A 15,801-nucleotide genomic window follows, 5' to 3' on the forward strand; every position below is an offset into this window, starting at 1 on the left:
TTAACCTCTTATCCTTTATAAATTGTTATCTTTCTTGTTCATAAACAGATACTTTTTAGTTACTTATGTCTATGTGAGATGGTTATACTATATCCATATAAACTTATAAATATTTGCGTATGTGTGAACATAGATAAATATGTGTGTGTATCTGTACACATCTTTATTTTTTCTGATTTTTGGCTTATAATTAATATATAGATAGCATGTTTATCTTTCCAGTATTCCATAAGTAAATGCCCAGAGCAGTATTTATAGAAATTGCCTAATAAGTAAATAATTGATTACATGAATGAATATTAAACTGATTCTATGTAATCTTTCCTTTTTAATGTTGATAATTGATATATATACACACATTTCACCTATTTTGGTTATGATATCGTTTTTGATAATCTTTAATTTTATCTTTATACAACATAACAATATTGCTTATAAACAATCACCCATAGTACCCCATGATAAAATTTCCTCTATATTAACATCATAGGTTTTATTAGCATCTTGCCCCTTGAACTGGTAATTAACATCATGATTTAAGGTCTTCCCCTACCCAGCCTCCTTTATAGACAGTAACTTTATACCCAATTTACTACTCCTAATATCTTGACAATATTTATGACCATGAGCTGTCAACTCACTCTTGCCCTTTATTCCAAACAGACACAGTCCTCTAGTCTTAGATTTAGTAGCTGATAAAAGACAAATAAATTAGAAATGAACCACAATCCTTTACAAGCTATGACCCCAGTAAGCTTCATGCTTTTTTTGGAAGTGTAATATGTTCTTAGCTACAATAGTGACAACATGGATTTTCTGCCTCTTCTTGCTCTGTTAAAGTATTTGAGTAAAATTATATTAATGAGCCTGACTGATTTAAATTCTATTTATTTGTGCAGCTGAGGGTAACCCTGCATTTAAATCGATGTAATAATTTCATTGTTCAATTAAATGGAGCCACTTGAAACGGTCATACTGCATCACCTCTTGATATCCTGTTGCTTATTTTTGATTTTATTCGCCTTACTTTGAGTTGCATAGATATTACTGCACTGACTTGGTGCTTCAACTTAAGTACCTAATTCAAATGAATCTTAATTATTTATATATATATATATATATATATATACACACAAATAAGAGGAATGACCAGCAAAAGTGGACTCCTATATGCTAGAAATAGATGCTGAAATTTTACTGAGAACATATTCTTCGTGGTTAGATGATTCAGCATCTATTTCTAGCATATAGGAGTCCACTTTTGCTGGTCATTCCTCTTATTTGTGTATGTAATATAATTTTAATCTTCGGATTTTTTTATATATTTTTAATATGCTGGACCACTGGTTTTAATTGATTAATATCAATTTCTACCCTTATTAAATTTTATATATATATATATATATATATATATATATCTGTAAAAATATGGCCGGATAACTGAAGAGATGTTGGCGTGGGTTCCCACCCAGGCATCCGAAACTCGGAATTTTTACAGATAAATTCCTCTATTTACATAATATCGAGGTCTCTTTCTTTTGTTGTCCTTTTTATCAATATATATATATATATATATATACATGCATGTATGTATCCAGTGATAATGGAAGTGACAAAGGAGTATATTTGGCTTATTTTGCTTTATGAATTCAAGGAATAATAATCCAGTATATCGGGATCAGACAATAAGCATAAGCCAGTGTCAACCGTGATTCCAGAAATTCCAAGCCAGAAACTACAGCTGAGGACACAAGCCTCGTCCTGGAAGATCTGCAGAACTCAATGAGGACGTCCTACAAACCCTGGTGGAACAAAATCCCATTGTAACTGCTGAGGAACTAGTAGAGAAGCTTGGATTTGGTCAGTCATCCATTCATCGATGCTTGTGTGCCATCGGAAAATGACCATCTTTGGTTTCAAGATGAAAAGTGTTCTGCCATCAGGATAATTCTCAGCTACATTCCAAAGGCTGAGCAATTTGAATGGGAAATGATGCCCTACCCACAATATTTGCTGGATATTGCCCCATCTGATTATCATTTATTCTGCAGTCTTCAAAATCATTTGGACGGAAAAAATACGAATTCTGTAGACAAGGTCAGAACAGAATTGGAGGAGTATTTTTCATCACGGACAAGTGAATTTTGGAAGAGGGGCCTTGCAAGTCTACAAGATAGATGGAAGAGCATTGTAGAAAATGAAGGAGAGTACATTTTAGATTAAAAAAGAACCTTGTTTATTTTGATTTTGAAAAACAAGAGAAGTATAAAAAAAACTGCATTATTTATGGGATGACACAATATATTAGATATATTAAAACTATGTACGCTGTGTGTATTTTCCTTCTTTAATTTTATATATATAAATATATATATATATATATATATATATATATATATATATATATATATATATATATATATATATATATATATATATATATATATATATATATATATATATATATATATATCATTGGTAAAACATAAATCCCAAAAAGAAGCACACTCTAAGTTATAGAGCAGTATATCATATAGATAAAGTTACGCTGGTTTATGGGATTACCCTGGGTTTCACATCCATGTAGCACTTTGCTTTACAGCTTATCGTCAGATCCCAAACCTGTTGGTTTATGGCATCTCTAGCAAGTGGCCTCTCTAGAAAATGGAAGAGGAAAAAACTTCGTTACTCTGTCAACAACAGGGGATTGTCTCCCTTTGGCTGTCAGTCATAAATGCCCTTCTTAATACCCACTCTGTTTCTCACTCAGACTGCTACTATTTATAGACATTTGGTCAGGTCTATTTCCACATCCCCTCTTTTATTATTATTTTTTCTTTCAATTCAACACCTCTCCTTTTTGAAATTTTGCTTCCCTAGGGAGTTCAGTACCATTTCTGCATAGAAATTATTTCTAAATGTTCAGTCTGTTTTCATTTTCTGTTTCTGCTCCTTCCAGGCTCAATCTCTTTTGGTGCTGGCACATCAAACATGTCGTAAAACACTTCCATTGGAATTTCCTTCCTTTCTTCTGTATGTCTGGTTTTTCATTGATTTAAGCGTCGTTTATGCTCCCATTGTTGTCTTTTTTTTTTTAAATACATAGTTTCCAATTCTTTTAATCACTACACCATCCCACCAACTCTCTTTACCATTCTTGTATACTTTAAAATGAACTTTGTCTCTGGCATCAAAATGTTTAGTTGAATTTCTCTATCTGTTTTTACCTTTGGCAACAATTTGTCAAAGATCGATTTAATCTTTTGAATGAACATTAGCTCTGTAGGTGACTTGCCTCAACTGGTATTCGGATTGGACATTATTCTGTACATCCTTCTTAAGAATTTAGTTAGAGCTTCATCATTTCCTAACTCGTTCCTTGCTTTTTTCCATGCTTGCTTGAAAGTATCTATGAATTGTTCTGCTTTCCCCTTTGGCCTTGGGTGGGAAAGGGTAAACATGTGCTTGACTGCATGCACTTTGCAGAATTTCTTGAACTCATATCCTATAAATTGTGTCCCATTGTCCAATGCTATGGTGTTCAGAACATCGTATCAAGCAAAAAGTTCATGCAGGAACTTTATTGTTCCCTTCAAGGTAGCTTCACTGTACCTACATACTTCCAACCACTTGGTAAAGCTATCAACAATGATCAAGTAGGATGTGCCATTCACTAGTCCAGTGTTGTCTATATGTATGCTGAACCACAGGCTATTCATCTCAGTCCACGATTGGTATTTCACCAATGGTGGGAGACAGGTAGAGTGGGCATTAATCGCAGTGAAGTTGTAAGGTGTCATTTGGACAGTGTGTCGGAATATCATTGGTTCATGTATAGTTCATGGAGAGTTTGTTGGATTGTTATGTTGTTGTTACCTTGCTTCGTTATATGTTTTATTATTACTACATATGTATGTGTGTATATAGATAGATAGATAGATAGATAGATAGATAGATAGATAGATAAAGTTAAATAAGGCTGGTTTATGAGATTCCTCCGGGTTTCATGTCCATAAAGCACTTAGCTTTACAGCATATTGTCAGATCCCAAACTTGTTGGCTTATAGTCTCTCTACAAAATGGAGGAGGAAGGGACTTCATTACTCTGTCAACAGCAGGGGATTATCTTCCTTTGGCTGTCAATTATAAATGACCCTTTTATCGTGTGGGTTGCAGTAGGCCAGCAGGAATTCCGGACATGCAAGGATGGTCTGAAGACCTCTGTTCTGGAGTTAAGGATGTTCCCTGAATCGAGGGAGTCCTTTAGTATCCTCGCCCATTCAGCTACACATAGTTTACAACACTTGGTCCCGTTTGTATTGGGGCCTGGATTTTCTAGGATTCTCCATGATATTATGTGTGGAATTCTGTTGTCCTTCAGCTGCCATACATGGCTGGCTAATGATGTAATGTATCTCCTTTCCGGTATCCTGAAGGAGGATCTGTGGTTGTAGTGGTGTTGCTTGAATGTGTTACTAGAGCATCCAATATATCTCTGTGTTCTGGTGTTGGTGTTGACACTGTTGTTACCACTGCTGGTGATACTGGTGCTGTTGGTGTTGGCATTGTTGAAGATGGCGATGGTGTTGGTGTTGCTACTACAGGCATTGGGAATGGTGCTGTTGTTGTTGCTATGGTCATCGTCATTGATGGAGTTGCTGTCCCTGATGTTATTGTTATCTTTAGCAATGGTTCTGCTTCTATTTCTGTTAGGGACACTCTCATTGCTGTTGTTGATGTTGTTATTGATGTCATCGTTGCCGATGCTGTTGCTGCTAATTCTATTTGTGTTTCTGCTGCTGCTAATATTGGTACTGTCGTCCTGCTACTGTGGTAGCCGTTGGGGAAGCTGCTGCTGTTAGGGTTGACCAGTACTTCAGCTTTATGGACGACTCCCTTGGTTTCACAGTGGCCTCCCACTGGGAATCTGTTGTAGTCCCAGCATGAGCATCTTGCCTCTGCTTGTGGCCTAGGGGTGCTAACTAGAATGCTCTTAATATTAGGGGCACAGCTAAATGGGACCTGAACACAGAGATACATCAGATGCTCCTGTAATACACTCAAGCAACGCCTCTCCAGCCAGAGAACCAGGTGGAATTTTTGTGAATTTGTATTCAACACAGATATTCATACAACTATGAAAAAAACAAAAAAGTTTTTGTGAGCGATCTAAGGGCTATTTAGCTGTTATTTTTAGCACATCTCACAACCATGTGGTAGCTTAGTTGTTTGTTTGTCACTCTGACATATTGATGTTTTTCAATATCTATCTCCCCATAAACACATTTAATGATCTATTGCTGGGATTTAAACAAAAAATTGGGACTGCCCATATTTTAAACTGTGATTTAAAAAAGATTCAAAAGATTTAAAATAAATAGTTTTTTTTTAATTTTGAAAAATTAAAAAAAAATTTTTTTCATAGTTGTATGAATTCCTTTTTGTAGAATTCAAATTCACAAAACGTTTCTGAAAATTCCAAAAAATTAAAAGGGGCTATGTGGGGTGCTTAAAGCAGAATTCTGCTGAGTGCCACTTCCGAACCACTAAGTTACGGGAACGTAAACACACTAGCATCGGTTGTCAAGCGATGGTAGGGGGACAAACACAGACACACAAGCACACATACATACATATATATATATATATATATATATATATATATATATATATATATATATATATATATACACACATATATATGACAGGCTTCTTTCAGTTTCCGTCTACCAAATCCACTCACAAGGCTTTGGTCAGCCTGAGGCTATAGTAGAAGACACTTGCCCAAGGTGTCACGCAGTGGGACTGAACCCGGAACCATGTGGTTGGTAAGCAAGCTACTTACCACACAGCCACTCCTGCGACTGTTGAGTTTTTTGATTTAGTTGAGTTTTGTTAATTTCCTATTGTGCCATTTTTCCATGATTCTCTTTCACTTGATCTAGATATTTAAAATTTTTGTTGAATTTCTGATCTTTGTGGTGTCTAAGAACTGATATTCATGTGAATGAGTTCTTTTTCAAATGCAATTCTGAAGAATTAAAATGGCATTTACTTTATCGCATGTTACTCCTTTTGCCCCATCTAAATTTGTCTTTTATAGACTCAAAGAGAAAGGAGATAATTTTCTGAAATAGTGTTCTGAATATGTTATAGTGTTGTTAAGGTCATTTGTTTAGCTGATGTAGTTTTTGTCTGGTAGGGAACATTCATAAAAATACTTTTTCTTTCCAAAGTGAAAAGTGCAGTAAATATTACTCATTCGCCCCACCACTCCTTAACAGGAAACTGGAAAAACAGACTTTTGGAATAGCTGTCATATGTTCTGAAATTTCCCTGTTTACATCAGGATTAACCCTTTCTCTCACGCATTGCAAAACAATGAAGAGAAGCGTTTTTAAACCGAAATTTTTTTTAATCCATGTCTTTTAAATGTCCCCCCCACACAAACACACACACACTCATTGTGCCTTTGGAACAGCAACAACCATGAAAATTATATACTTTTCTTTTCCCTAATTTTCTGTCATTTTATTATATTCTACATTGTGACTCGCATTAGAGGAAAATATCTTACACCCTCGTCCCTCCTTCATTGTATTTTTCACAATCAAGGAAAAGTAAAACATTTCAAGTGGATGTATGAGAAAAAAATTTGAATTTTGAAAAGTGAATCTATAAAGCGAAATTTTCAGTCATTTATTTAAACTTTCTCTGCTAACACATCAAGTTCATTATATGCAATACATGAATTTTGGGATTATAATTGATTAATTTTCCAAGATTTCTACAGCTGAGTGAACTGGAGCAACATGAAATAAAGTGTCTTGCTCAAGAACACAACACACAGCTTGGTCTAAGATTTAAACTCACAACCTCATGACTGTGAGCCTGATGCTCTAACCACTGAGCCATGTGCCTTCACACACGTACACACACAAACATACACACGCACACACAAACATGTATTTTATATATATATATATATATATGGGAGAATATACAAATAATAACAACAGACGAGGACAGGTGGTGTAAATAACAAAAGTATATATTAGTATGACGCTCGGGAATACGGAAAGTCTTTGACATTTCGAGCTACGCTCTTCAACAGAAAGACAAGGAGAAAAACACGGAGAAAAAAAATTGAATAGTGTTCAGTCAACGGTCAATATATATATATACACATACACACACACACACATATACATACATATGTACATAATACACACACACACTAGGCAGAAAACTAATAAAAGAAATAGAAAGATTACACATATATGTGTATATATGTATGCATGTTTGAGAAGCCCTTTATATGAAACCTGGGTTTAGTAGACACAACAAATTTCCCTCAAATGACCCCTTATTTTCTTTTTAAGAATGTGACACACAGTGTGGTCCTGGGATTTCTGCAAATGAAATAAGATCAGATGGTCACAGTTAGAATGCCTTTGATCATAAAGATGCTGGGTCTGGGATGGCCTGTGGTTAAACAAATAACAATGAAATGCTTTGTTCTACTCATCACAACACCCACTGTCAAAATTATCCCCTGGATGAAGGCTTGCGAGTGAGAAGAAACCAACATTAATAAGAACAGAACAAAATAAATGACTGTTTTACTCACCAGAACGTTTTTATTGTTGTTTAACATGTAAGACACACCAGGGTTTTGATCAAATCACTCACATGGAAAGGCAACAACACAGAAAATTACTACATTTCCTCGGGGTGGGCAACAAGGAAACCTTGTAATAGTAGGTCATCATCAACATCGTTTAATGTCAGCCTTCAGGTGTCAAATAAACTTTCAACAGTCATATATAAATTTATATTATTTCCAGGGTTTATTTCTGTGACACCTTTCATCTAATAACTAAAATATGTTTTGTCAATACTATCAACATCCTATAACGCCCACTGCTTGATGTCTACCTATTTACATTGTGACACCTGCCTGTGTGACTTTTTTCACTTCCTGCTACATACACTTATTCATGGTATTTATTTCTCTGGATGTGTTGCATGTGTTATGACTAATACTTGTTGACTGCCACTTTCTTACTTGTTATCTATATATATAAAAATGAGAATGTGTGTCTGTCTGTCTGTCTGTCTGTCTGTGTGTTTCCCTAAAACTCGAGAACTACACAACCAATTTCATTCAAATTTTACACATGTCTTACTTAGGGTTCCGGTTGTGTTTTAGTCAAAAAAAATTTTTAACTTCTTGCAGAGTTCGAGCCCAGGGCAACATAATATCTCCTCCACTATTTAAGTATTAGGTGTTAAAAGTGAAACAAAAACACTCATGTCAAATACTTTCACTTTAAAAATGAAACTATTCCACTAACTGAAACAATCACATTTCGAAACTGTAATGACAGATACTTTCACTTTAATGGTGTGTGTATATATATATATATATATATATATATATATATATATATACAGACAGAGAGAGAGAGAGAGAGAGAGAGAGAAAGAGAGAGAGATGTATATGTATACATATACATGTATATGTACACATATATGTATAGATATATATATAGATCTAGATCTATATGCATACATATATATGTATACATATGTGTAGATGTATATATATAGGTGTACATCTAATATGTACACATATATAAATGCATACAGATATCTATACATATATACACCCATACACACACACATATATGCACACAAACACACACATTAGTCATTTGTTTTCTTATCCAAAACTACGTCAAAAGTATTGAATGGATCTTTAAGAAATTTGGAAATTATATTCTATGCATAATGGCCATAACCTCCATGAAAATTCATATATTTTTGATGTTGATGAAATTTTAACCATACATATTACACACAAATAAAGTAATATTTCTAAAATTTTTTCTTCTTAGAAGTTACAAAGACCCCTTCATGGGGACTTCACACCCACAATTTAGTCATTTTTCCTAAGCAAAGACGAATACAGTTGTTCCATTGGTAGCTATAGGGTCACCCGAACATAACAGATGAGCATTATTTGTAATTCAACGGTACAACAGTGTAAGACTATCCTTTCAGATATACTTACGTTGTGATTTCTGCAATGTGGTGCATAAATTGTCAAGTAAATGAGATTCATCTTTGCCTCCACTGATTCACTTGCAAAGTGATGAGTAAAATTATTTTGTTGCAGACCTACTTTGAGTCTTTTTATTACCACTGCGACACATATAGTCCCCAGTTGGTAACATTGATTTCAAGGCCTTCCCAGATGAGTGACTGGTTGTTCTAAGACATTTATTGATTGTAAATATTTTCTAAATACACTTCCTTCTTGTTTTTTCTTCCTTTTCTTTTGCTGTGTGATTAGGATTTAGCAGATGGAACCTGAAAGAACCTCATCATATCTTTTATCATTTTATCATTGACTTGTTTCAGTTATCAGATTTCAGCCATGCTGGGGCGCCACCATGAAGAATCTTTAATTGAATGTATAAACCCCAGTATTCCTTTTTTTATTAAAGCCTGGTACTTATACTATTGGTCCCTTTCGCTGAACTGCTCAGTTATAGGGACATAAACAAACTAACACCAGTTGTCATGCAGTGGTCAGGGACAAACATAGACATGAAACTCACATACATACACGTATGCATGCATATATACATACATACATGCATACATACATACATACATACATACATACATACATACATACATACATACATACATACAAATGTTAACATAAAGCTAAAGATCAGTGAAAAAGAGAACACCTATGCTGAACTATTAAGAAATCTGCAGTTACTCTACCCAGATTACAAGTTCAGGTTTATACCTGTAATTATTGAGGCACTGGGATACGTAACACACTGCTTAAATACCAATTTTGAGAAATTATGGTTCTCAAAACCAGAAAGGATAAAGCTAATTTGAAGACTACAGATCCAATCCATCACTGGAACTGTAAAAATCTGTAAAACTTTCCAGAAGTTTATCATTTAAATATATATGAGTATGTCTAGATATGCAACTATATGCATACATAAAACAACATACACAAATCTACACATGCACTGACTCCAAATACTTCACATAGACACACATACACACATAAATGCCTCGGTGACATTATTGAAATTCCAATGAAGGAGCCTTGGATCTAGGTTAGAAACTGGCTCTTTCGATATTGGCAAAAAATCTTGAAATAAAATCGAACAATGACATATATATATAAACACACACACACACACACACACACGTGTGTGTTTATGTATATATAAAAGACAAAAGAGGATTAAAAAATCCAAGCAGATATTAATAAAGCACTCAATTTTTAAAAAATGGGTTAACTATATCCAACAATCAGACACCAATAAATGTAAGTAGAATACATAACCAAGGTAATTTGTGATATATATTACAAGTAGACCCAAATATCATTTAGAAAAATTCTGAGAAATTCAGAGTATTTGACAACAAAAATAGGTATAGAGAAAATCACATCTTTATTGTAGAATTCGCCTCATAAAGCAGACAATTGTTTCTGTTATCACCAAATTTAATATTTCCAAAAATACATAAACGAGGAGGTACCCAAAAGTAACAGGAAACGTTCTCTGTGGAGCAAGCCCAGAGTAATTCAGGCTTCTGCTGCTAGAAGCCACTTGGTGCAACTCTCAGGCATGAGTCTGCCAACTGGTGTCATTGAATGGAGTCGTAGTGCCATGTGGTGCGTCTTTGTTTTGCAGTGCCTCTCCCCTGTTCGTCGATTTTTGTGATGGCTGTAACGAAAACAAATGCACTTCCATGAAATTCTGTTTTCTGCTGGGGAAATGGCAGCCAAAATAGTCATGCTTCAAACAGCTTACAAGGACGCTGCCATGAGCAAAACACATGTTTACAAATGGTTTTCACACTTTAGGAGTGACCACTTGTCACTTGAAAATCAACCTTTATTCAGGTTGTTGACAACCTTGAAAATCAACCTTTATTCAGGAGGTTTATTCAACCTTTATTCAGGAGGTTTATTCAACCTTTATTCAGGAGGTTTATTCAACCTTTATTCAGGAGGTTTATTCAACCTTTATTCAGGAGGTTTATTCAACCTTTATTCAGGAGGTTTATTCAGCCTTTATTCAGGAGGTTTATTCAACCTTTATTCAGGAGGTTTATTCAACCTTTATTCAGGAGGTTTATTCAACCTTTATTCAGGAGGTTTATTCAACCTCCTGAAAGAATGAAAACATCACAAAAGTTCATGAACTAACCTTGGAGGACTGTCACTGAACAATTGACAAACTTGTTGATATTGTGTGTCCTGGAGCTCCTGCCAACAAATTTTGAGTGAGGAATTGAAAATGAAAAGAGTTACAGTTTAAGTAATATACACTCCATATAAAGCATTCATCAAGGAAGTAAGATAGAGATGTCCATTGGGATAGCATGGTTATATTTGAATCAGGATATGACTTGACAGATATAAGAAATATAAGATATGGTGTATATTTAAAGAAGTTGTTTTTAAGAAAAAAAGAAATTATTGTGCGAGAATAGAAAATAAAAACTAGTTAAAATAGTTTTTATTAGGCTACTTAAATGCAAACGAAAAGAACGGAGTTATTAGAGAATAGCTCTATATAATGGAAAAAAATTATTCAAGTGTAAAAACTTGTATTCATTTGTGTGAATTAAATATAAGATAAACAGATAAAAATAGAAGTATAGTTGTTAATATTACAGAATTAAAATAGTAAATACTTACTGTGGCTAAAAATATTGAAAAAAAACTGTTCCAGGAGAATGAAAATGAAAATGTAAAGTATTCAAAAAGCTAACAAATTAACAATGTAGGAGAGATAAAGCTGAGACAAAGTCGTTAGAATCCTTTTTAAAAAAAAGTTATAATTATCAGTATTTATTAGTTGACTATGTTTTTGTATAAATAATAAGAATGGAATATGAGTTGAGAATCTAGTTTTGCATAAAGGAAGTGGGAAGTCTATAGTAATATTATATAAATAAAAATTGTCTAACTGATATAATTGTGAATGTAAGAAAAAAAATTCTTTTTTATATTTATGGAGTAAAGGGTGCAAAAAGATAAATAAAAAACGATATCTATAAGTGCATACATTTTGTAGAAGAGTAAGGCACCAATAATAATTATTATCATATATGTGTAAGCATATATCAGCTGTAAGATGTAATTAAACATCAGGAAGGTTGGGAAGTAACTTTAAACGATAATAAAATTAGAATAGTTAAGAGAGGTGTGTCTTAAAATATATATTATACAAATGGAATAGATTACCAAGAAAAAACAAAAAAGAAAGGAAGAAATAAAGAAAATTGGACACCGAGAAATATTATAAGTGTTTGTATCTATGAGTTGTGATTAAGCATCAAACAGATTGTCAATCGGCAATTAAGATTAAATAATAATAATAATTGGAAGAGGTAAGAGAGGGATATATATAAGTACATATTATGCAAAACAAAAAAGTGCAGAAAAGGAAGGTATATATATATATATATATATATATATATATATATATATCAGGGAAGATCTAGAAATATAATTGAGAGAAAAAGGAGGTTTATAGAAATTTGGAAGAGATGTTAGATCAATATACGGTGGGTCATGTATTTATAAGAGGGGATGGACAAACAATAAATATATCCATATAGCATAAGATGAAATGATGTGCAGAGTATTATAAAAAAATAATAATCTAATATGATAGAGAAGGTTAGTATATAGAGAGAGGTATTATAACAAAAGACTTTTATTAGAAAGAGAAGGAACAAAGATAATAAGAGTTAAGGTAAGGGGGAGAAGAATATCATTTAAGAATAATAAAAAGGTATTTTGACATATGTTTACAAGAAAATACTTTTTCATCTCTAGAATTGACAAGGAAACCATTCATTTTCATTATTTTATAACTCTCTTCCAGGCATAGTTTATAGATTTTGTTATTATGTCTACAAGATGGGGCTAAAGATAGTATTTTCCAAGAAACTAAGTAATCTATATTGCTTCTTTTGAGTAGCCAAACTTTTTTGGATAGACTTATGCTATTCTCTTTTCTAGGGTCATTAAAGGATGATTTATGATTATTAATTATTAATTTAAAGAATTCTTTGCTCAACTGATGTATATATATTTAGAGAGATTATGGGTAATAATTGTTGCTTGGTATACTACTGCTTTCAATTTACAATTTCCATCTACTTCACAAGTATTGGGGTTTTTACAATTACAATTTGAATTATTAGTTGGTACTATATTATTATGTCTATATGTATTAGGAGTAATTGTGTATATATATATGTATTAGGAGTAAATGTATATATATATGTATATATGTATTAGGAGTAAATGTGTGTGTGTGTATATATATATAAAGGTTATGAAGGGTATTGGAGTCAACCAAACCCTAAAGATACAGGCAATACCGAGTAAGTGCTGTATACCGACTAGTTATGCCCCTGTCGTAGCAACATGAGTGGGGAATATAACATAGGTCGTGTATTAGCGTGTGTATGTATAAAGAGAGAAAAATATAAAGAGACCAATGGCAAAGTTAGAATTATATTTTATGTATAAAGTCTTACGGGTGTTTCAGGGAAAATCCAATGTATCCCTTCATCGGAGACGGTAATAGTAGAGGAATGGATTATTACCTCTATAAGAGGAGATTTGTAGTAAGAAGTGAGAGCGATGCTCTGAAAAAAGAACAAAGAAGAAACAGTACTTAGAGTGTAGCTTCATTCCAGCAGTAAACATCCATGTAAAGAATCCTTGTGGGTATTTTCCGGAGATAATTGTAGTAGCAAAGGTGGATATGTATCATATCATATCCAGTGTACTCTGTGCATTGTTTACTCAAAGGATAGTCGATTCGGACTATCCTTTGAGTAAACAATGCACAGAGTACTCCGGACACGATATGATATATATCCACCTTTGCTACTACAATTATCTCTGGAAAATACCCACAAGGATTCTTTACATGGATGTTTATTGCTGGAATGAAGCTACACTCCAAGTATTGTCTCTTCTTTGTTCTTTCTTCAGAGCATCGCTCTCACTTCTTACTACAAATCTCCTCTTATAGAGGTAATAATCTATTCTTCCACTATTACCGTCTCTGATGAAGGGATACATTGGATTTTCCCTGAAACACCGTAAGACTTTATACATAAAATATAATTCTAGCTTTGCCATTGGTCTCTTTATCTTTTTCTCTCTTTATACATACATATATATATATATATATATATATATATATATATATATATATATATATGCATATATGGGTACAGGACGTCACAAAATGTAAACAGCATGAAATACGAAAACAAAGTTGGGTACACAAACAATGAGAGAAACAAATGGAAAACAAGACAAGTAACATAAAGAACGACCCTTCATCAGTTGTTGGTTGTCCATCTACTTCTCATTTCGAGCATTGAACAACAATATGAGACTTTGAAGGCAGTTGCTCCCAAAAAAGCCAAAATAAAATTTGGGAATTTGTGAAGGGTCAAAATGAGTATGTATTTACCTTTTGAGGAATCACTGTAAAACAGCCTTATTTACACAGAGCCTCAGCAGCTCTCTCCACCTGTCTCTGCACATTCAGGGTAAATTGAGGTAAGACAGCTGTTTTCATGAAAGACCCAGATGACTGAATGACAGGTGTAGGTCATAGCATATAGCCAAAGCCACAAGCAGTGCTCTATGACAGTATGTAACTTCAGGATTTTCTGTCTGGGTTTTCTCCCATAGGCTTTTCCCACCCAAAGAATAACCCACAAGAAATCTGAGACAGGTATTGGCATTGGATTTTCTGACTGGGTTTCAGGTAGTACTGGATTTCAGGTTACTAGTAGCAGATTCTAAGACCTGACAATATATATATATATTCTTTCATTCTTGTACTTCTTTCAGTCATTAGACTGTGGCCATGCTGGGACAGCACCATGAATTTTTAGTTGAATAGATGAACCCTAGTACTGATATTTTAAAGCCTAGTAGACTCTGACAGAATAAGATTCTATCAGAGTCTTTTGCCAAACCACTAAGTTACAGGGATGAAAATACACCGACAACAATTGTCGAGCTGTGGGGTTGGGAGGGGCAACAAACACAGACACAAAGATACACACACACACACACACACACACACACACACATATACAATGGGCTTCTTTCAGTTTCCGTCTACCAAATCCACTCACACAGCTTTGGTTGGCCTCAGGCTGTAGTAGAAGACATTTACCCAAGGCACCATGCAGTGGGACTGAACCCAGAGCCATGTTGTTGGAAAGCAAGCTTCTTACCACACAGCTACAACTACAAGGATGGAAGTTAACAAGTTTCAATAGTAGATCACATACATTTCTGCATCCCACATCAGCTTTAAGTTGCAAGGTTCATATTTATATAGTATTATGTAAAATTACTCTTATATATATATATATATATATATATATATATATATATATTACATAAGATTACATTTTTATCAACATCACCTATTCCTATGGAGGGTATAATTTGTAATCTTCGAAACATATGTTGGAAATAAAAGTATTCAGTTAACATATGCGTTTTACTCCATTTACTAAATTTATATATTTACTCAAGTACCCAAAATAACAAGGAGTTTCTACCTCATAAACAGGAGTTACACCACAGTCATTTTGTGATCTTTGCTACCCTGGTATCTATTAACCAATTTATTTTGTCGGAGTTAATTATTAACTAGGAGAAAATAAATACATATAATATAATATATATAT

The 15,801-nt window shown here is 33.7% G+C and overlaps 2 protein-coding genes across 3 annotated transcripts in view; one reads left to right on the forward strand and one right to left on the reverse strand.

Annotated features, from left to right (window-relative positions):
• Positions 1 to 8,253, reverse strand: part of LOC106881726 (chondroitin sulfate synthase 1) — a 64,291-nt gene extending 56,038 nt beyond the window's left edge. For both annotated transcript variants that reach the window (XM_052977950.2, XM_014932210.3), the window contains exon 1: positions 7,631 to 8,253. The gene's annotated coding sequence lies outside the window, so the exon portion shown is untranslated. The remainder of the gene's footprint in view (positions 1 to 7,630) is intronic.
• Positions 1 to 15,801, forward strand: part of LOC128251240 (uncharacterized) — a 126,426-nt gene that overhangs the window by 68,565 nt on the left and 42,060 nt on the right. The window lies entirely within an intron of this gene.

The sequence above is a fragment of the Octopus bimaculoides genome, chromosome 29 (assembly GCF_046866305.1).
Source record: "Octopus bimaculoides isolate indiv1 chromosome 29, ASM4686630v1, whole genome shotgun sequence".
Lineage (NCBI taxonomy): Eukaryota > Metazoa > Mollusca > Cephalopoda > Octopoda > Octopodidae > Octopus > Octopus bimaculoides.